Genomic DNA, 24,152 nt, shown 5'->3' with positions numbered 1-24,152 from the left:
CTATCTTTAAAGCGGTCCCACGACCAAAGTCACGGTGATCGCATTAAATTTCCAGCGCCATCTTACCTCAGGGTAGACGGTGCCGTCATCCCGGGGGCTGTCGCCGACCCCCCGCACCCACGATCGCTGTGATTGGCTGTTCAATTCTGAAGTACATAGTTCACAGATCCACACTCGTGCTCGCTGTTTGCACCACCTACGGTAGTTCCTTTTTTTCTCTTTTCTTTTCTGAGAAAAAGTTCACACCAAGCACACTGACACACACACACTCTAAATAAAGTACTGAAACACACGCACCACATACAGTCATATGAAAAAGTTTGGGCACCCCTATTAATCTTAAGCTTAATGTTTTATAAAAATTGGTGTTTTTGCAACAGCTATTTCAGTTTGATATATGTAATAACTGTTGGACACAGTAATGTTTCTGCCTTGAAATGAGGTTTATTGTACTAACAGAAAATGTGCAATCTGTATTCAAACAAAATTTGACAGGTGCATAAGTATGGGCACCTCACCAGAAAAGTGACATTAATATTTAGTAGATCCTCCTTTTGCAAAAATAACAGCCTCTAGTCGCTTCCTGTAGCTTTTAATGAGTTCCTGGATCCTGGATGAAGGTATTTTTGACCATTCCTCTTTACAAAACAATTCCAGTTCAGTTAAGTTTGATGGTCGCCGAGCATGGACAGCCCTCTTCAAATGATCCCACAGATGTTCAATGATATTCAGGTCTGGGGACTGGGATGGCCATTCCAGAACATTGTAATTGTTCCTCTGCATGAATGCCTGAGTAGATTTGGAGCGGTGTTTTGGATCATTGTCTTGCTGAAAGATCCATCCCCTGCGTAACTTCAACTTTATCACTGATTCTTGAAAATTATTGTCAAGAATCTGCTGATACTGAGTGGAATCCATGCGTCCCTCAACTTTAACAAGATTCCCGGTGCCGGCATTGGCCACACAGCCCCAAAGCATGATGGAACCTCCACCAAATTTTACTGTGGGTAGCAAGTGTTTTTCTTGGAATGCTGTGTTTCTTTGCCACCATGCATAACGCCTTTTTGTATGACCAAACAACTCAATCTTGGTTTCATCAGTCCACAGGACCTTCTTCCAAAAAGAAATTGGCTTCTCCAAATGTGCTTTTGCATACCTCAGCCGACTCTGTTTGTGGCGTGCTTGCAGAAACGGCTTCTTTCGCATCACTCTCCCATACAGCTTCTCCTTGTGCAAAGTGCGTTGTATAGTTGACCGATGCACAGTGACACCATCTGCAGCAAGTTGATGCTGCAGCTCTCTGGAGGTGGTCTGAGGATTGTCCTTGACTGATCTCACCATTCTTCTTCTCTGCCTTTCTGAAGTTTTTCTTGGCCTGCCACTTCTGGCCTTAACAAGAACTGTCCCTGTGTTCTTCCATTTCCTTACTATGTTCCTCACAGTGGAAACTGACAGGTTAAATCTCTGAGACAGCTTTTTGTATCCTTCCCCTGAACAACTATGTTGAATAATCTTTGTTTTCAGATCATTTGACAGTTGTTTTGAGGAGCCCATGATGGCACTCTTCAGTGGAGCTTCAAACAGGAGAACAACTTGTAAGTGGCCACTTTAAGTAGCTTTTCTCATGATTGTATACACCTGGCTATGAAGTTCAAAGCTCAATGAGGTTACAAAACCAAAAAAAGTGCTTTAGTAAGTCAGTAAAAAGTAGGTAGGAGTATTTAAAACAAGAAAATGATAAGGGTGCCCATACTTATGCACCTGTCAAATTTTGTTTGAATGCAGATTGCACATTTTCTGTTAGTACAATAAACCTCATTTCAAGGCAGAAACATTACTGTGTCCAACAGTTATTACATATATCAAACTGAAATAGCTGTTGCAAAAACACCAATTTTTAGAAAACATTAAGCTTAAGAATAATAGGGGTGCCCAAACTTTTTCATATGACTGTATATAACAAACAAAAAAATGTTCCCCTAATCCCAAACTCGCTATTCAGCGGAAGAGACCCCCACCTTAATCAAGTTCTGTAGGATGGAAGTTTATTTTCAGCTAAAAAATCCCCTACCCTCTCCAAGCTTCTTTCCCCCAGTCTAGTTTCTAGAGAAACGCAATCTAAAAATACTTGGCTTACACCAACAGGTGTCCCATAAGGGTTGCCGTGACGTGGCGGGATGGCTTTTACATTATTTTGATCAAAATTATGTTAACTAAAAACCCTTTATTATTTATCATTATTTTTATGCACTTGTGATTTATCCATTTACTTCCAGTTATTTGGGTATTTTGCTTGTCTTTGGTTTTTCTCTGTCTAGTGGCCTTATGTGAACATGCATTTACATTTTGCATGCACATCAATTTACGTTTCAGTTCAGACTCCCAGGTTTTTTCTTTGTAGTTTAGTGTGCTTCAGTGCATATAAGGGTGTGGCCGCCCTTTGTCTGAGCTGAAAGGTTCATTCTGCCTCTCAGGTCTATGCTTCTACTAGGGTTCAGTTTCTCTGCCCTTATCCATATGTATGTCACTTGACAAATGGTAAGGTTTTAATATTAGAGTTAGGACTGTCCCATAAGGGTTGCCGTGACGTTGCGGTATGGCTTTTACATTATTTTGATCAAAATTATGTTAACTAAATACCCTTTATTATTTATCATTATTTTTATGCACTTGCGATTTATCCATTTACTTTCAGTTATTTGGGTATTTTGTTTGTCTTTGGCTTTTCTCTGTCTAGTGGCCTTATGTGAACATGCATTTACATTTTGCATTCACATCAATTTACGTTTCAGTTCAGACTCCCAGGTTTTTTCTTTGTAGTTTATTAATTGCAGTAGTAAATATATAGTTTATTGTATTCACTGCCTTGAATGTGATGTTAGGTATGTCGGCTGCACCACTTGTAAATTAAGGCATAGAATTAACAAACACATACGCGATTCTGTGAACCCTGAAGCTATTAACGCTTCCAATGTTTCCAAACATTTCCAGAGGGAACATAATGGTAACTTGAAAGACTTTCAATTTTATGGTTTGGAAAGGGTTAATTGCTCTGTTAGAGGGGGAGATCGCAGAAGAGCTTTACTGAATCGCAAGGTATATTGGATACTAATGTTAAACACCTCTTACCATGAAGGTTTGACGGATTTGATTCTGCATTATTAGTAAGGGTATAAAATAACCTTATTACTTAGATTTTAACTTAACATGTGTTTGTATTTTAGAGGATGTTGTGTGCTTTTTGTCACTACTCAGGTGCTGCATGTATTAATTAGTCTTTTCTCCATGTGTGCAGAGGTATGGCTGCCTAGGAGAGTTTTTATTCTGTTTGAGCTTTATTCCCTTAGTAGGTTATGAATAACAAGTGTCACTTCGAAACGCGTCAACCAACACCTTGAATGTATCTCCCTTGGGACTATTTCCTCAGATGACACACTTGTCCATATGTCTTTGTGGATTTCTTATGGAATTATATATTTTTTATGGATGAAATTTTCTGAATAAAAATATACATTTTATTGGAAGTGCTGGATCAACCGCCTCTGTTATATATACACAGTATATACACACACTGTATACATACACAGTATATACACACACACTGCACTCACATTTACATACAGTTGTTATATGCACCATACACTCTTGCATGCACTTTACACATGTAGATACACACACTGCCCATAAACAGGTACTGGAAATAAATTAAACACCTCTTGTCTGGCACATATCTTCTTTCATTATTTTCTCTTGCCCTCATTTCTTTCCTCTCATCCCTGCTTGCTGTGACAGTGGGAGAGGGGCACAATCACTACTCCGGCAGGCTGCAGGAGTCTTCAGCAGATAATAACATCAGTACTGGATGTGTGTGAAAGGTGGGAATAGGCAGCCCACAGCAATGTCATCAAGCAGGGCTTTACCACAGGTGAGGCAGGAGGAAACTCAAGGGCAGTACTCCAGCTGGTCCTAGGCAGCCACATGTGCCATCCCAGCAGATGCAGAGCAGGATCGCTGGGTTACTGCTCACTCACTAGCAGGATATTTAAAATTGTATACAGCAGCCCAGTGATCCTGCTCTGCATCTGGAGCAGCACTGCTTATCCCTAGCTGAGCACATCTAGTATCAGTCACAGGGACAGACCGGCAGACTGCTGCTCACTTTCCCTAGATATAGTGAATCATGGGAAAGTGAGGTCAGCAGAGCAGAGGGGCTTAGGAATTCCCCTGGAGACAACTTCAGCTGGTCAGCTCATTTTCATCATATGTTGCTAGACTCCTGCCAAGAAAGGGAGTTTTTTTTTCCCACTTAGTATATGCCTTGTTCATATTTTTTTTGTCAATTTATTATTGTTATTACTTCTGCTGTTAAATTAAATTGTAAAAAAAATAGTGATAGGTTCTCTTTACAGTGTTAAAAAATAACGGCAGAATTCCCAGACTCCTCATAAAGAGTTAATAATATCTAGTTAATAAGTTATATGTACTCCAAAATGGTGCCACTAAAAAATACAACTCATTTAGCAAAACAAATCCTTTATATGAATACGACAACAAAAAAAATAAAAATATCGCCTTGCAATATGCAAGAATGGAAAAAAAGTTTGTACTTAAGGCCAAAATAGGCTTGTTAAAAGTTGTTCTTAATTCATAATGTAATTAGAAAAGTTAATAAATTGGAAGAAACTAATTAAACAGAATATATATATAAATGCAGACATTTCTGTATAATTATTGGTCGTGCCCAGTTTCTTTCCCTATAATTGATCATTCACTGTGTCTGATTTGCGTCTATTATCTGGGAGGGTTTTCTGTTGAAAACATCATTGAGATTCTACGATTAGGCTTGACCAGATCTTCGGTGTCTGGCTCTCAGGTATCAGATCTTCGGTGTTTGGCTCTCAGGTATCAGATCTTCGGTGTCTGACTCTCAGATATCAGATGTTCGGTGTCAGGCTCTCAGGTATCAGATCTTCGGTGTCAGGTTCTCAGGCATCAGATCTTCGGTGTCAGGTTCTCAGGTGTTAGATGTTAGGTGTCAGGCTCTCAGGTATGAGATCTTCAGTGTCAGGCTCTCAGGTATCAGATCTTCGGTGTCAGGTTCTCAGGTATTAGATGTTAGGTGTCAGGCTCTCAGGTATGAGATCTTCAGTGTCAGGTTCTCAGGTATTAGATGTTAGGTGTCAGGCTCTCAGGCATGAGATCTTCGGTGTCAGGTTCTCAGGTATTAGATGTTAGGTGTCAGGCTCTCAGGTATCAGATCTTCGGTGTCAGGTTCTCAGGTATTAGATATTAGGTGTCAGGCTCTCAGGTATCAGATCTTCGGTGTCAGGTTCTCAGGTATTAGATGTTAGGTGTCAGGCTCTCAGGTATGAGATCTTCGGTGTCAGGTTCTCAGGTATTAGATGTTAAATGTCAGGCTCTCAGGTATCAGATCTTCGGTGTCAGGTTCTCAGGTATTAGATGTTAGGTGTCAGGCTCTCAGGTGTCAGATGTTCGGTGTCTGGTTCTCAGGTATTAGATGTTAGGTGTCAGGCTCTCAGGTATCAGATCTTCGGTGTCTGGTTCTCAGGTATCAGATCTTCGGTGTCAGGTTCTCAGGTATTAGATGTTAGGTGTCAGGCTCTCAGGTATGAGATCTTCGGTGTCAGGTTCTCAGGTATTAGATGTTAAATGTCAGGCTCTTAGGTATCAGATCTTCGGTGTCAGGTTCTCAGGTATTAGATGTTAGGTGTCAGGCTCTCAGGTGTCAGATGTTCGGTGTCTGGTTCTCAGGTATTAGATGTTAGGTGTCAGGCTCTCAGGTATCAGATCTTCGGTGTCTGGTTCTCAGGTATCAGATCTTTGGTGTCTGGCTCACAGATATCAGATCTTCGGTGTAAGGCTCTTAGGTAGCATCTACAAATCTGTTTGTCCCAGGAATAGCACTGATTCTGGTCAAATTCAAACCATTTCCTAATTTCAGTACCTGTATCCTGTGCAGAATCTTTACAAGGGTATGTTCACTTTGAGTTTTAAACATGGATGTTGAAGCATATCCAATATAAAATTTACATAAAACAATATTTGAATTGGTTTTTGATGTGGATATGCTTCAATATCGATGTAAAAAAAACTCAGTGTGAGCATACGTTTAGAATCGATGGGGGGAGCCCAAAGGTCAGGAACCATCATTTATAAGATGCAAATAGCTCTGTGTGTTTACTGTTATCTAGTTTAGTGACGTCTTTATTTTAAACATTTCTGAATACAGATAATTATTGGATATTGACCTTCTTTAGGATTATTTTTTATATTTACTTTTTTACTTAAGGAATGTAAAGAACAAAAGCTTAAAATCTAACTATATTTTAAAACGCAAAAAAAACAAGAGAAATGACACAGAGCAGAACATGTGTAGCGAATGGAAAAAAAACTAAGTGCACAAAGTCATAGGGGTGAAAATAGAAAATGTTATTAATAAAGGGAGAGGTGATTTGATTAAAGTCAAGGTTATATTAGATCCACTGACTTTTATTGATTTAGGGGAAGGCGATAAAAAAACAATATGGAGGGAAAAAATTCCTTCCTGACTCCACTTAGGGCAATCAGACTAGTTCCCTGGATCAACTATTATAACACATTTCATTAATCCAGGGGAAGGCGAAAAAACCCCATTGAGCCATCGGCAAATTCAGCTTCAAATGAGGAAAAATTCCTTCCCAACTCCACGCATGGCAGTCAGACTAGTCCCTGAATCATTTACTAAATTATTGTATTATTGATTAGGGGAGTGAAAAAATGGTCGGGAGGTGGGGGGCAGCTGTGTTGATCCAGAGGAAGGAGAGAAAAAAAAACCTTTATGACATCTGATAATTTGTCCTGATATAAGGGAAAAAACAATTCTTCCTGACTCCAAATATGGCAGCCGGAAAATACTCCCTGGATCAAATGCCCATACAGATACTCACCTCATACCCACCACATGAAGTGTAGAGATGTCGGAGTCATGCCAGAGGTCAGAGGATTCAGAGCTGAGAGACTGGGGCAGCAATATGATGTCAATAGACGGCACTAAATCAGCAGAGAGAGTCGTAGTCCAGAGCAAGCAGCGGGCGGAGGAGGCACAGGGTTCTGGGCAGGTGGCGCGGGTTCATCCTACTGTGTCCAGCTTGGTGATAAAAATGAAAAGTCAGACACAGGGTGAAGATCTGGTTTATTTTCCAGCCACTCTAGATGGTTCACTCCAGAACATGCTGCAAGAGAAATAATTAATCATTAATAATTGCTATTTTCTGTGAAATAACATTTCTATGTAAGTAGACAGTTCCTGTAAGTATTTATACATTTCTAAGTATCGGTATAGTATGTAAATCCTAAAATCTTATTGTAATAAGTATTCACTTACATGGAAAAGGTGTAAAAGGAGGCCGTGCTCTCCTCTGCTCCAGTTCCTCCCAACAGATGGTTTCGAAAAATGGGTGGTCTCTGATGTTTCCTGACACACCGAGGTGTCTCTCTGGGTCTTTCTGTAGCAGGTTCATCAACAGATCTGTCAAGTCTGCACCTAGCCATGCTGGAAATTTTGGCTTCTCGCTGGTAATTGAGGTGCAGATCTTTTCTCTCTCAGGGCCATTGTAAAATTGGAAACGTCCAGATGACATTAAGGACACAACTATCCCAAGGCTCCTCCAGTCTACTGCTATGTTGTATGCCTGACCCAGGAGCACCTCTGGGGCCATGTAGCGTAAAGTTCCCGTCCGTCCATGGATGTTACTGGACGCGGTCAGACCGTCTTTCGCCACCCCAAGGTCTATAATTCGAATGTGACCATCTTCATCTAGCATGATGTTAGCTAGCTTGATGTCTCTGCGAAAACAAAAAATAATAATTTCTGGCTTCATTTTTGCACACAACCACAGGAAACAACTGAAAGTTTACACTTAGGACAAGAAGAGACTGGCGGAAGATAAGAAATACAGACAGGTGTATGAGCAAGTGCTACTAGTGCAGGACTATATCTGGTATTGATGCTTAACCTCATTCAAGTGAATAGACCTAAGCTGCAGTACCAGACATAGCCCATGGATATCAGTAGTGTTCTCAAGACGATATACATTCTCTTACCGATGGGCGATGGCATGCCTGTGGAGGAACTGGAGGCCACAAATTAATTCTGCTGTGTAAAATCTTAAGAAGAAAGGAGACCGTTTAGTTTCAAAACATGAAATTATTCTGTATAACTTGTATAAAATGTATTATAAACTCTAATATAGCCCTATTGACTGTATGGCAAAACCATTTTATCAGAAGAACAAAGCTCAAATACCTATAAAGAATTCTAGGCCTCTTTAGATGAAATAAAATTAAATTATAATTAGACCATCACTTAAGTTTACAACTAATAAAGGGGTTATCCAGTTCTTTATAATGATCCGCCATTAATTTGAATAGAACAAGAAAATTAGATTTTTGGGGGTCTTATTCCAACTGAAGTAATATTGATGGCCTATCCTCAAGATTTAAGAGTTAGAAAATTCCTTTAACCCCCTCACTATTCCAATTCCTATAATATTAGGTGTGATTTTCTGCCCCATCCTTGACGACCATGGGCTGTGGGTATAGACACCATTTTTGCCCAAGACCATGAAATATATCACATGTTAACCACTGAACCATCAGAAATGTAATATAAATATATCACTAACCCATAAGGTGTGATATGTAATATACTGTATGTATAATAAAATCACGTTATTCCTCCTGCTATTAGGACTAGAGATGAGCGTTGTTCTACTCGAACTGTTCGCCAATCTCAAATTCGAGCTGTTTTGGGCGGTGTTCGAGCCGGTCGGCGAACACGAACAATTTGAGAAAAATTCGGCTGTTCGAGGTTATGTTCGATAACTGTTCGTGCACCAAAATCATAACTGGATTTTTTCTCAGTAATGATGAAAATTAATGTTAATACGCAGTTTGAGTGTACAGCGGGGCGGGGGGAGGGGCAGGGGATGGATCTCTGCAGGAACAATGAAGATCTCCATTTTTTTTTCTCTTTCCCGCATTTGCAGTGGGGAGGTGCAATCTGTCAGCCTATCAGCAGCGCACACACGGAGCGAAGTGCTTTTTTTCACACAAGCAAGGGCATGTGTGATTGGCAGTGTATGTCACATGTCCTTGCCCTATAAGACCAAGCCATTTTCCCCGTAGCCACCATTTTCTCACTGCTGCAGCTGCGTGTTAGACGGCACCGCTATTGCTGTGTGCGCTATACCTTGTTAATTTCAAGCCAATTTTCGCACAAATATACAGATAGCTTGGGAGTAGGGAATAGTTGTGATTGCAGTCCTTTTAAGGACTAGGTTACAGCATTTCCTACGACTTTTATCAGGCAGGTCTGTGCTCTTAAATAGATAGATTGTGGGAGTAAAGACTAATTGTAATTGGAGTCCTTTTCAGGACTAGGTTACATCAGTTCCTATCAGTTTTTGCCAGGCAGGTCTGTGCCAGTGCTGTGCAAGTTTTTTTCACAGCATTTGGCTGAATCTAGCAAAGCTAATCCTTTTTGGCCTATTGCAGAGTGTGTTAGTCAGTGGAGTAGCCTATCTGTGTTGCAAGATATACCACCTGTGTATAGAATACCAATTTTTTTACTGCACCTAGTGAAGTAAAATCTTTTGGGCATAGCATCATTCTATTAGTCCATCTATACTGACCTCCATCAGGTTGCAAACTGAATATAATTTTTTTCTGCATCTAGCTCTGAAAAAATATTTGGGCTTCTAGCAGTGTGTGGGACTTGTTCTATTAGTCCTTCTATACTGACCTCCAGCAGGTTGCAAATTGAATATAATTTTTTTCTGCATCTAGCTCTGAAAAAATATTTGGGCTTCTAGCGGTGTGTGGGACTTGGTCTATTAGTCCATCTATACTGACCTCCATCAGGTTGCAAATTAAAAATAATTTTTTTCTGCATCTAGCTCTGAAAAAATATTTGGGCTTCTAGCAGTGTGTGGGACTTGGTCTATTAGTCCATCTATACTGACCTCCATCAGGTTGCAAATTAAAAATAATTTTTTTCTTCATTTATCTCTGAAAAAATATTTGGGCTTCTAGCAGCGTGTGGGACTTGTTCTATTAGTCCCTCTATACTGACCTCCATCAGGTTGCAAATTAAAAATAATTTTTTTCTGCATCTAGCTCTGAAAAAATATTTGGGCTTCTAGCAGTGTGTGGGACTTGGTCTATTAGTCCATCTATACTGACCTCCATCAGGTTGCAAATTAAAAATAATTTTTTTTGCATCTAGCTCTGAAAAAATATTTGGGCTTCTAGCAGTGTGTGGGACTTGGTCTATTAGTCCATCTATACTGACCTCCATCAGGTTGCAAATTGAATAAAAAAATTTTCTGCATCTAGCTCTGAAAAAATATTTGGGCTTCTAGCGGTGTGTGGGACTTGGTCTATTAGTCCATCTATACTGACCTCCATCAGGTTGCAAATTAAAAATATTTTTTTTCTGCATCTAGCTCTGAAAAAATATTTGGGCTTCTAGCAGTGTGTGGGACTTGGTCTATTAGTCCATCTATACTGACCTCCATCAGGTTGCAAATTAAAAATAATTTTTTTCTTCATTTAGCTCTGAAAAAATATTTGGGCTTCTAGCAGTGTGTGGGACTTGTTCTATTAGTCCTTCTATACTGACGTCCAGCAGGTTGCAAATTGAATATAATTTTTTTCTGCATCTAGCTCTGAAAAAATATTTGGGCTTCTAGCGGTGTGTGGGACTTGGTCTATTAGTCCATCTATACTGACCTCCATCAGGTTGCAAATTAAAAATAATTTTTTTCTGCATCTAGCTCTGAAAAAATATTTGGGCTTCTAGCAGTGTGTGGGACTTGGTCTATTAGTCCATCTATACTGACCTCCATCAGGTTGCAAATTAAAAATAATTTTTTTCTGCATCTAACCCAGCCAATAGTTTTGGCCTAATACCACAATTTGGCCACTCAGCTCTGCTCGGTTACCATCCATTGTTTTTTTGTGCAAACAACTCCAGAGTTGTGAATTAGTTAACCACCAAAATGAGTGGAAAAAGGCCTGCTGCTGGTGGAAAGGGGAATAGGCGTGTTGGGAAGGGGAAAAAAGGTTGTGTCCGTGGGGTAGGTGCAGAAGAAAGACCATCTTCCAGCCAAACTAAAATGTCTACTTCTTTTAGCGGACAATGTGATAAGATCCCTTTCTTACGGCCACGCCAATTGCTACAAATTCCAGATGAGGCACAAAAACAGCAGGTGCTTCAACGGATATCAAGTGCTCCTTTAAGTGGGCTCTCCTCCACATCAACTTCAACATCACAAATACTCCAGTCCTCAAAGGTGTCACCCAAATCGCACTTGCTTCCTCACAGCTCCCAAATCTCCAGCTGCCCGTCTGAGTATGAGGTAGAACAGATGGTTGAGTCTGCAGAGCTGTTTACTCATACTATAGCCTGGGAATCAGAGGTCGACTCCAGCGCTTCTGTGAATCCAGACGAGGAAATGATCTGCACTGATGCCCAGAATCTTTATGAGTCGGATCCAGGACCAGACGCAGAAGGTTCTGACCATAATGTAGACCCTCATTCCCAAACTGTAACTCCTGTTGGTGGAGACAATGAGGAAGACGATGATAAGACTCAAATACCTGATTGGAGCGACAACTTTAGTTTTTTGTCAGGGCAGGAACAGGTTGGCTCTGAGGACGACGGGTGTGATAACGCACAGGGTGATGATGATGAGGTCGGAGATCCCACTTACTGTCAACCCACAGTCAGCCAAGAGATGAGGTCAGCAGAGGAGGTGGAGGAAGATGCTAGTGACGACGAGGTCAGGTTGCGCCTTCCTGGACAGAGACGTAGTACTGGAAGCACGTCAACAACTGCATCCTCAAACACAACTCTGCCTCTCACCACAAGTCGTGGTGGCTCTTCAGGTCGCATGGGTGCTAAGCCTTGCATAGCCTGGGCATTTTTTCAGATCGATAAAGATGACCCAACTCGTGTTATCTGTAACATTTGTCAGCAAAAGCTAAGTAGAGGCCAAAAAATACATAGTTTGAGTACTTCATGCATGAACCGGCACATGGACATGAAGCATAAGTTGCAGTGGGAAGCTCAGTGTGCTACAATGCGGTCTAGCCGGCCGGGCCAACCACCGTCTGCCATATCTTGTGCATCCGCGGCCTCTTCATCCTCTGTGACTGGGGGGACAGCAGTCACACCTGTTTTGGGGCGCAGACCTGCCACCTCTTTACCCGCAACAGCCAGCGTGATTGGCAGGTCATCATTTTCTTTGGAGGTGGTAACACCAGCTGGTCTTGAGCGCTGTCCGACATCGATAGCACCACCTTTGGATCAAGGCAACCTAACATGTCCGCCTGCATCTTCCTCACAGACCGGCAGTTTGCCGGGGACACCCTTAACAACCCCGTCTAAGCACAATAGCCAGCCCTCGGTCCCTCAGATGTGGACAAGTAAAAGACCATTTCCTCCTAGCCATGAGAAAGCTAAGAGGTTGAATTTCACCATCTGCAAGCTCTTGGCTACAGAAATGCTGCCTTTCCGCCTGGTGGACACAGAGGATTTTCGAGACCTTATGTCCGTCGCAGTGCCCCAGTACCAGATGCCCAGTCGGCACTACTTCTCAAAGAAAGGTGTGCCTGCGCTCCACCAGCATGTCGCACACAACATCACCGCTTCTTTGAGAAACTCTGTGTGTGACAGGGTGCATTTCACCACAGACACTTGGACGAGTAGGCATGGACAGGGGCGTTACATGTCGCTGACTGGGCACTGGGTAACTATGGTGACAGCAGGACAAGGGGCTGCTGTCCAAGTCTTGCCGTCCCCACGAGTTGTGCGTCAATCCTCTTTATGTCAAAGTTCCTCCACTGCTTCTGCCTCCTCAACCTCCTCTCGGTCTTCCACCTGCACCCAAAGCCTGTCTGGTCATGCCACAAGCTTTCTAACTGCGCAGAAGGGATCCTGCACACCTCCTTACTATGCTGGCAGTAGGGCTCAACGTCATCAGGCGGTTTTTACATTGAAATGTCTGGGAAATGTGAGTCACACAGCTGAGGAGTTGTGGTCAGCTCTGGAGAACCAATTTCATGAATGGTTGTCTCCACTGGACCTGAAACCAGGGAAGGCCGTGTGCGACAATGCTGCAAACCTGGGTGCGGCCCTTCGCCGGGGCAATGTCACACACGTGCCTTGTATGGCTCACGTGTTGAACCTGGTTGTCCAGCAATTTTTAGCCCACTATCCCAGACTAGATGGCCTTCTGCAGAGGGCACGGTCGCTGTGTGCTCACTTCCGCCGTTCGCATCCCGCAGCTCAGCGACTTACATCTCTACAGAAGTCGTTGGGCCTGCCACTTCACCGGCTAAAATGCGATGTGCCTACCCGGTGGAATTCAACTCTGCACATGTTGCAGCGACTGTGGCAGCACCGACAAGCCCTGGTGCAATACGTTCTGACGTATAGCCTGGGCCAACGAGATTCAGAGGTGGGGCAAATCACGCTGGAGGAGTGGTCTCAGATCAGGGACCTATGCACCCTTCTGCACAGTTTTGAAATGGCGACGAAGATGTTTAGTGCTGACGATGCCATTATCAGCATGACTATTCCGGTGATTTACATGCTGGAGCACATGTTAAACAGAATTCGGAGTCAGGTGGTGGCACAAGAGGAGGTGGAGGAAGTAGAGGAGGAGGAGTTGTATGCGGAAGGGCTAACATCTGCAAGGTCCAGACGGTCGGCAGCACCAAGGCGGCAGGCATGTGAGGGTGGGGGAGATGATTTTACCAGGGCGCATGGTAGCAGCCAAACTAGTGAGGAAGGTGCAGGAGCCCAGGAAGAAGTGGAGGACGAACTGATGGAAGACTCATCAGATGAGGGAGACCTTGATCACATTTCTGTTGTGCGAGGTTGGGGGGAGAGGACAGAGGAAGGAAGCATGATTGTTACCTCGCCACCAACACAACAGGGACTTGGTGCTCCTGGATGCGCAACACACATGAGTGCCTTCTTGCTGCACTACCTGCAACATGACCCTCGAATTGTGAGAATTAGAAATAATCCTGACTACTGGGTTGCCACACTGTTAGATCCCCGGTACAAAAGTAAATTTGCAGAAATTATTCCTGCCATAGAAAGGGATGCACGCATGCAGGAGTATCAGCAGAGACTGTTGCAGAATCTTACATGTGCTTTTCCACAAAATACCAGTGGTGCACGTAGTGAATCTCACAGTTCCAACTTGCCAACCGTGGGACCGTCAAGTGTTCAGCACTCAAACCGTAACAGAACCACAGTATCTGCTGGTAACATCAATTTTGCGGAATCATTTCACCACTTTTTTAGCCCATCCTTTGCAAGGCCACAGGAGACAAGAAGTCTGACACATAGTCAATGCCTAGAGACTATGGTACAGGAGTATCTCCAAGTAAACATTGAAGCCACGACTGTGTCACTGGACCCTTGCTCTTTTTGGGCTTCCAATCTGGATAAATGGCCGGAGCTAGCCACTTACGCCTTGGAGATCTTGTCATGCCCCGCAGCCAGCGTTCTGTCTGAACGTGTGTTCAGCGCTGCTGGTGGTGTGCTGACAGATAAGCGCACGCGGCTCTCCACTGATAATGTAGACAGACTCACGTTCATAAAGATGAACAAATCATGGATCCGAAACGACTTTTCTACCCCTGTGTCATCCTGGGGAGAGTAAAAGCTTGATGATTGGTTAAAATCACCCTACCAACCGTTTTAAGCTTTCAAATTACTAATCATGTTTATCTGTATCTTGACTGGAAAATAATTTGGGCTTTGTAGCAGTGTGCAGCACTGATCCTATTAGGCCATCTATAATAAGCTTCACCAGATTTAAAATTAAAAATAATTTTTAGCTGCATCTAGCCCGGAAAATAATTTTGGGGCTCCGAGATGCGCAAGACACATAAGTGCCTTCTTGCTGCACTACCTGCAGCATGACCCTCATATTGTCAGAATTCGAAGTAATCATGACTACTGGGTTGCCACACTCTTAGATCCCCCAAACTTTTCGATCAACCTTTTCATTTTAATAAAGACCAAAAAAATGGTCATTTTTGAAATTATAAGCATTAGCAGGTTGTTAGAAACTGAAATCAAACAGTTTTCAACTCAAAACTTTATTCTAGGTGATGTTACATTTTCACATAGGACCCCTTGTTCGAAAGGAGCTTCTGAACTCTCTCGTCCATTGAATTTGTCAGGTTTTGGATGGTTTCTGCTTCAATTGTTTTGCATGAGGACAGAATACCCTCCCAGAGCTGTTGCTTAGATGTGAACTGCCTCCCGCCATCATAGACACTCCTTTTAATGATGCTCCAAAGGTTCTGAATGGGGTAGAGGTCAGGGGAGCATGGGGGTCACACCATAAGTTTGTCCCCTTTTATGCCCATATCAGCCAGAGATGCAGATGTTTTATGTGCAGCATGAGATGGTGCATTATCATGCAGAAAAATGATCTTGCTGTGAAATACACGGTTCTTCTTCTTGAACCATGGCAGGAAGTGCTGTTTGAGAAAATCCACATACATTATGGAGTTCATCTTTAGCGCCTTCAGGGATTCTAAAGGGGCCGACAATCTCTCTCCCCATGATTCCAGCCCAAAACATTACTCCACCTCCTCCTTGTTGGCGCTGTAGCCGTGTTTGCGTGGGGTGTCCATCAACCAGCCATCCTCCACTCCATTCATCTGGACCATCGAGCGCTGCACGGCACTCATCCGTGAACAAAACAGTTTTGAAATCAGTCTTCATGTAATGTTTGGCCCACTGGAGCCGTTTCTGCTTGTGTGAAGTGGATAGAGGAGGTCGACAGGATGGCGTATGCACAGCTGCAAACCTCTGAAGGACCCTGCATCTTGTTGTTCGGGGGACGTTGGAGGCACAAGCAGCTTCAAAAACTTGTCTGCTGCTATGACAAGGCTTTTTTGCCGCTCCTCTTTCAACCTGACGTAATTGCCTGTAGGAAAGAGTCCTCAATTTGCCCTTATCAGCACGCACACGTGTGTACTGTGAATCAGCTACATACTTCTTGATTGCCAAGACACTTCATCCTGATCATCGCACAATGTTGATTGTAGTCATGCCTTGACCTAAACACTCCACAATTTGTTGCTTCTCAGCAGCCGACACATCCTTTTTCTTTCCCATTTTGGCAGAAAATGTAGGCTGCTTAACAATGTGAGAGAGCCTTCTTAAGTAGTCTTGCCTTTCATTGGACACACCTGCCAAACTAATTAGCACAGGTGTCTGCAATTGCTTACAGTGATATAAAGAGCCCTGACACACATCACCATCAATGAGTTTAACTGACAAACAAACAAATTCTTCCCTTATCACTCCTAAACACTTTTTGCATAATAATTTGGAACGCGGTGTACATGTGCTTTTCCACAAAACACCAGTGGTTCACGTAGTGAATCTTACAGTTCTAACTTGCCAACCGTGGTCTGTATGGAATTGTTCAATAAAGGGCCCAAAATTAAGATAACATAGATGGGAGAGGTCTCTATGAATAGGAATTCCTAAGTATTTGATACCCTGTGAGGGCCAGGCAAAGGGAAAGTTGGACTGGATGGAATCCTATATGGATTTAGGGAGGGAGACATCGAGGGCCTCAGACTTCGCTGCATTGATTTTAAAATTTTACCATGTAACAAAGTGATCTATTTCAGCCATAACAGCAGGGATGGATATATGTGATTGAGTGATATATACTAGGACATCATCAGCAAATAGAGAGCACTTGTACTCGGTGCCTCCCACCTCAATCCACCTAATATTGGGGTTATGGCGAATTGATGAGAGCAGGTGCTCCGTCACTAGGATGTATAAGAGAGGGGACAGAGGACATCCCTGCCTTGTCCCATTGGTGATTGTGAAAGGTGATGAAAATGTTCTGACGCACCCCCTGGGCCTTGGGATACCCGGAGCCGGACCCTTTTTGGTGGATGCTGGTGGTTGTAGTCTTCGTGGCGGCGATCCGGTTCCGTGGCTCAGGGCGGTCAAACCAGTGGCGGAACTATTTATGTGGTTTTGATGTTTAAATGTCCGACTACGCCACCCGTGGATTGCGGTCAGAGTGAACCGCCGCTACAGGGCAGACCGCTAAGGCTGGTGTTGTGGGTGCAGCAGAGCGTAGCATAACTCCCCACGGGAGGAGTATAGCCTCAGGGCAGTGTATGCGGAGGATGGGGGTGATGGTGCAGGGCAGCAGCAGTAACGACACGGAGTCAGTGATGCAGTTCAGGGCCTTTACTCACAGTTCTTATTATCCAGACCACGTCTGCAGGTAACGGCTGCCCACGTCGTACTGTGCTCACCAGGTGAGGGGCTCAGACAACTCCCAGATAACTTTGGAGCGCTTCATAGGACCCCCTTTGTGTGTCCTTTGTCTGGCCTTTCTTACCAACACTTCTGTCCGGCTGCCTCGGGCCTCCTCTTGGTAAACTTGGCGCCAGTTTCCCTGACCCTATGTGGTGCCTTCCTAGCGGGTGGAGCAAGGGGCTGCGCCACATAAAATGTCAGAGCCTCCGGTTTCTAGCTGAGGGTCGTTTCCTGCCTCCACTAGTTCGGGGACCGGTCTCCCCCTTTGGCCTGACCCCTCCACGCAGGTGGATTCGGGCGTGCGGTGGCGACTCGCCCGTCCGCACCCCTGGGATCCCTTCATTCCTCGTTCCTGGAGCCTTCTCCGCTCCTCTTCCTTCCTTCTCCCTCTTGCAGGCCTGGGCCTCTGTTACTAGGCCCGCCTCCGGAGCAGAGCTCATGCAGAGCCCCTGCTCCCTGCCACTTCTGCTCAGACTTCTCTGCACTGAACTAAGATGGTGCCCACCTTTTATACTCCCTTCTCAATGCACCCAGGAACTGCTTCCTCCCTGCTCCTGCACTGCAGGGTTCCCCTTCCTCAGTGTTCCCTCCCCCCACTCCAGCCAGGGACAGGGACTGTCGTGCCCATCTCAGGGGCATATTGGTCGCCCTGCCCCACGGCAATGTGGTGTAATGCATGCAGGTGTCGGGTCCTGATCCACACTCCATCCTTATCTGAGAGTGAGATATCACACCTCTGGGTGAGGTGCAATACGTCTGTAGCAACCGAGCCCTCGGTGCTACAGTTCCATTTATCTTCAGCCTAGGTGACGTATTGTGATACAGGGCCGTGATTTTGGCTATAAAAGGGTCCCCTAGACCCCTACCCCAAGCTTTTTAAGAGAATCATATATGGCGTGCCAGGAGACTCTATGGAATGCTTTCTCAGCATCCAACGAGAGTATCTACTTACAAATTTTTAACTGCATCTAGCCCAGGAAATACTTTGTGCCTAGTAGCAGTGTCTGCTAGTCAGCGGATTATCCCGGCTGTTAAGCAAGCTACACCACCTGTAGTTTGGACACTTAATTTTTTCAAAGGAAATGCTTCGGGACCACGGGATACTTAGTGAAGAGCATCAGGAGGCACCCCAAGGCATAGGGGCTGGGACTGGCACTAGGATGCCTTGCGGTGGACAGCCGAGCTCGATCCTTATAAAAGCTTTTTAACTGCAGCAGCTTTAGTGGACGCTACTGGAGCTGGAATTACGGGGCTGCTGGCATGAGACTTGCCCTCCAATAGATCCTTGTAAATGGATTTAAAGTGTATTCATTCAAATTAGAAGGACAATTTAAATTAAAAAGCTTAGAGCTGCCTCCACCACAGGGGGGCTCTCTCGACCCACCAGCGGACAGGCACCAGTATTGGGAGAGGGTGGCTGGCCGTCAGGGTTCACCGCGGCTCTGGCACAAACCCGGCGACACGGAGGTGGCACGGGCAGGAGCGGACTGGCCGTCTCGGCTTCTCACTTTTTGGATTTTAGAAGGGCATGACATGCCTATATCTGTGTCTCCCCCTCCTTTTACTCCTCCACCTCTTTTCTTTTCGCATGACTATATGTACTTGTCACTTTTCCATGTGTTAGTTGTGTCTTCTGAGCAGTTTGTCAGCTTTTGGACACCTTTGAAGGTGTTTTCTATGTGTTTCTATGTGTTTTTGTTTGCCTGCCATTGGTTTTAACGGTGTTCGAAGGTGTTCGACGAACCGAACCGAACTCGAACACTACGGGGGTGGCTCAACACTAATTAGGACATGTTGCTATCTTTTTCCTCCCATCTCACGATTAGTTACTCACCGTACAGAGTTGATGTTCAGTCTCTTGCACATTCTAATGAGTGACTCAAGGCTGCCGCCAGACAAATGCTCCATGATGAAATAGGCATGGTCCTGGAGAGAAATCACAATATTAGAATAAAAGAAACATATTCTATAATGTGTGATCTCTAGTAAAGAAGATTCTGTAGATTATATCTCAGGTTTTATCTATTATTATGTGTACAATGTAAGATGTGAGTGTAGGAGGAGAACCCTCTGTACCTGAGACTGCTGGGCGGCACAGAGATGACTCAAGAATGGGCAGTCTCTGGCCGCCAGGAGTATCCGCCTCTCTCACTGTAGGGCTTCTGCATTGTCCCGTTTGTCAATGATCTTAATGGCCTTATAGATGTTTCGGCCGGGGACTGATGCCAGCACCACCTGAGGAAGACACAAGGAAAATAAATATTTAAGAGGTTAATGGTGAAAAAAAGTTTTTTGTTATTTAAGAACCTACTATATAAAATGAAGAATTCTGCAATCCACTGTCCCACAAAATACAGTGACTGATATTGGAGACCATGTATTTGCACTCTATCTATTAGGATAACATAAGTCTTGGACTTTATGAGTATAGCTCTCCTGAAATATAGAAATAATAAAACTTACTTTGCCGTATCTGCCCTCACCCAGCACCTGATGGAAAGTGAACCCGCTGATGGAAATTTGGGTGTTTGTTGGCCGTGTTCTGGGTCCTAAAGGAATAAAATAAGGAATATAATATTAGTTTATTTGAAAGAAATGTAAAAGAAAACATGAGATTATTCTCTAGAAAACGGCATAAGTTATTTTTCAGAAGTGCGGCAAATAAAAAGTACTGTATATAAATGTATAAAATGCCCATTATACATGTTACATCTCTAGGTCTATCTATATTACCATGGGGTTAGTGTACACATCATATAATTGAGAAAGACTGTACTTTCTGATACTAGGGCAGGTTAAATACTGTGCAGTGTTAGGCTGCGTGCCCACTATGCGTTTTTTAAGCGTTTCCGCAGCGGCAATTCTGCCGCGAAAACGCTTAAAAAACACTTGGTAGAAGGCCTGCCATGTTCCCCGATGATAATCCGCATGTGCTGTGCACATGCTGCGGATATTTCCGCTGCGGATTATTATTGCGGAAAAATCCACAGCACTACCATTAATTTTGCGGAATCGCAGAGTTTTTGCCGCCATTGACTTGCATTGAATCTCTTAATATCCGCATGACTACAGGTGCACATGCGGATTTTAAGCGATCCACTGTGCGGATGGTACCCGGGTCTGGAGAAGAGGAGACTCTCATCCAGACCCAGGTACTATAGTACCTGTAGAAAAAAAAAAAAAAGAATTTAAAATAAAAAAAAAAAATTATACTCACCTTCTGATGTCCCCTGGTCTCCTCTGTTGTGCATCCAGGCTCCCCGGTGGCTTGCGATGGTGTAAAAGGACCTTCCATGACGTCATTTAGTCATGTGAGAGGTCACGCGACCGCTGATGTCGGCGGTTGCGTGACCTTTCACTTGACTAAATTACGTCATGGATGGTCCTTTTACACCACCGCGAGCCACCGGGGAGACCAGAGAAGGAGACCGGGGGCCATACGACCGCAATAACCTGGAGAATTTATTTGATGGGAACCTATAATGTGGTTCATGCTACCAGGCTCTCAGGTATGAGATCTTCAGTGTCAGGCTCTCAGGTATCAGATCTTCAATGCCAGGTTCTCAGGTATCAGATCTTAGGTGTCATGTTCTCAGGTATTAGATGTTAGGTGTCAGGCTCTCAGGTATGAGATCTTCAGTGTCAGGTTCTCAGGTATTAGATGTTAGGTGTCAGGTTCTCAGGTATCAGATCTTCGGTGTCAGGTTCTCAGGTATTAGATGTTAGGTGTCAGGTTCTCAGGTATGAGATCTTCGGTGTCTGGTTCTCAGGTATTAGATGTTAGGTGTCAGGCTCTCACGTATCAGATATTCGGTTTCTGGTTCTCAGGTATCAGATCTTCGGTGTCTGGCTCTCAGGTATCAGATCTTCGGTGTCTGGCTCTCAGGTATCAGATCTTCGGTGTCTGGCTCACAGATATCAGATCTTCGGTGTAAGTCTCTTAGGTAGCTTCTACAAATCTGTTTGTCCCAGGAATAGCACTGATTCTTGTCAAATTCAATGCATTTCCTAATTTTAGTACCTGGATCTTGTGCAGAATCTTTAGAAGGGTATGTTCACTTCGAGTTTTGAACATGGATGTTGAAGCATATCCAATATAAAATTTACATAAAAAAATATTTGAATTAGTTTTTGATGTGGATATGCTTCAGTATCTATGTAAAAAAAACTCAGTGTGAGCATACGTTTAGAATCGATGGGGGGAGCCCAAAGGTCAGGAACCATCATTTATAAGATGCAAATAGCTCTGTGTGTTTACTGTTATCTAGTTTAGTGACGTCTTTATTTTAAACATTTCTGAATACAGATAATTATTGGATATTGACCTTCTTTAGGATTATTTTTTATATTTACTTTTTTACTTAAGGAATGTAAAGAACAAAAGCTTAAAATCTAACTATATTTTAAAACGCAAAAAAAAAACAAGAGAAATGACACAGAGAAGAACATGTGCAGTGAATGGAAAAAAAACTAAGTACACAAAGTCATAGGGGTGAAAATAGAAAATGTTATTAATAAAGGGAGAGGTGATTTGATTAAAGTCAAGGTTATATTAGATCCACTGACTTTTATTGATTCAGGGGAAGGCGAAAAAAAAACAATATGGAGGGAAAAAATTCCTTCCTGACTCCACTTAGGGCAATCAGACTAGTTCCCTGGATCAACTATTATAACACATTTCATTAATCCATGGGAAGGCGAAAAAACCCCATTGAGCCATCGGCAAACTCAGCTTCAAATGAGGAAAAATTCCTTCCCAACTCCACGCATGGCAGTCAGACTAGTCCCTGAATCATTTACTAAATTATTGTATTTTTGATTAGGGGAGTGAATAATTGGTCGGGAGGTGGGGGGCAGCTGTGTTGATCCAGAGGAAGGAGAGACAAAAAACCCTTTATGACATCTGATAATTTGTCCTGATATAAGGGAAAAAACAATCCTTCCTGACTCCAAATATGGCAGCCGGAAAATACTCCCTGGATCAAATGCCCATACAGATACTCACCTCATACCCACCACATGAAGTTTAGAGATGTCGGAGTCATGCCAGAGGTCAGAGGATTCAGAGCCGAGAGACTGGGGCAACAATATGATGTCAATAGACGGCACTAAATCAGCAGAGAGAGTCGTAGTCCAGAGCAAGCAGCGGGCGGTGGAGGCACAGGGTTCTGGGCAGGTGGCACGGGTTCATCCTACTGTATCCAGCTTGGTGATAAAAATGAAAAGTCAGACACAGGGTGAAGATCTGGTTTATTTTCCAGCCACTCTAGATGGTTCACTCCAGAACATGCTGCAAGAGAAAGAATTAATCATTAATAATTGCTATTTTCTGTAAAATAACATTTCAATGTAAGTAGACAGTTCCTGTAAGTATTTATACATTTCTAAGTATCGGTATAGTATGTAAATCCTAAAATCTTTTTGTAATAAGTATTCACTTACATGGAAAAGGTGTAAAAGGAGGCCGTGCTCTCCTCTGCTCCAGTTCCTCCCAACAGATGGTTTCGAAAAATGGGTGGTCTCTGATGTTTCCTGACACACCGAGGTGTCTCTCTGGGTCTTTCTGTAGCAGGTTCATCAACAGATCTGTCAAGTCTGCACCTAGCCATGCTGGAAATTTTGGCTTCTCGCTGGTAATTGAGGTGCAGATCTTTTCTCTCTCAGGGCCATTGTAAAATGGGAAACGTCCAGATGACATTAAGGACACAACTATCCCAAGGCTCCTCCAGTCTACTGCTATGTTGTATGCCTGACCCAGGAGCACGTCTGGGGCCATGTAGCGTAAAGTTCCCGTCCGTCCATGGATGTTACTGGACGCGGTCAGACCGTCTTTCACCACCCCAAGGTCTATAATTTGAATGTAACCATCTTCATCTAGCATGATGTTAGCTAGCTTGATGTCTCTGCGAAAACAAAAAATAATAATTTCTGGCTTGATTTTTGCACACAGCCACAGGAAACAACTGAAAGTTTACACTTAGGACAAGAAGAGACTGGCAGAAGATAAGAAATACAGACAGGTGTATGAGCAAGTGCTGCTAGTGCAGGACTATATCTGGTATCGTGCTTAACCTCATTCAAGTGAATAGACCTAAGCTGCAGTACCAGACATAGCCCATGGATATCAGTAGTGTTCTCAAGACGATATACATTCTCTTACCGATGGGCGATGGCATGCCCGTGGAGGAACTGGAGGCCACGAATTAATTCTGCTGTGTAAAATCTTAAGAAGAAAGGAGACTGTTTAGTTTCAAAACATGAAATTATTCTGTATAACTTGTATAAAATGTATTAGAAACTCTAATATAACCCTATTGACTGTATGGCAAAACCATTTTATCAGAAGAACAAAGCTCAAATACCTATAAAGAATTCTGGGCTTCTTTAGATGAAATAAAATTAAATTATAATTAGACCATCACTTAAGTTTACAACTAATAAAGGGGTTATCGAGTTCTTTATAATGATCCGCCATTAATTTGGATAGAACAAGAAAATTAGATTTTTGGGGGTCTTATTCCAACTGAAGTAATATTGATGGCCTATCCTCAAGATTTAAGAGTTAGAAAATTCTTTAACCCCCTCACTATTCCAATTCCTATAATATTAGGTGTGATTTTCTGCCCCATCCTTGACGACCATGGGCTGTGGGTATAGACACCATTTTTGCCCAAGACCATGAAATATATCACATGTTAACCACTGAACCATCAGAAATGTAATATAAATATATCACTAACCCATAAGGTGTGATATGTAATAT

Source organism: Phyllobates terribilis, unplaced genomic scaffold (genome assembly GCF_046119375.1).
Source record: "Phyllobates terribilis strain yellow unplaced genomic scaffold, ASM4611937v1 Scaffold_1__5_contigs__length_1240528914, whole genome shotgun sequence".
Taxonomy (NCBI): domain Eukaryota; kingdom Metazoa; phylum Chordata; class Amphibia; order Anura; family Dendrobatidae; genus Phyllobates; species Phyllobates terribilis.
This window is presented reverse-complemented; position numbering follows the sequence as displayed.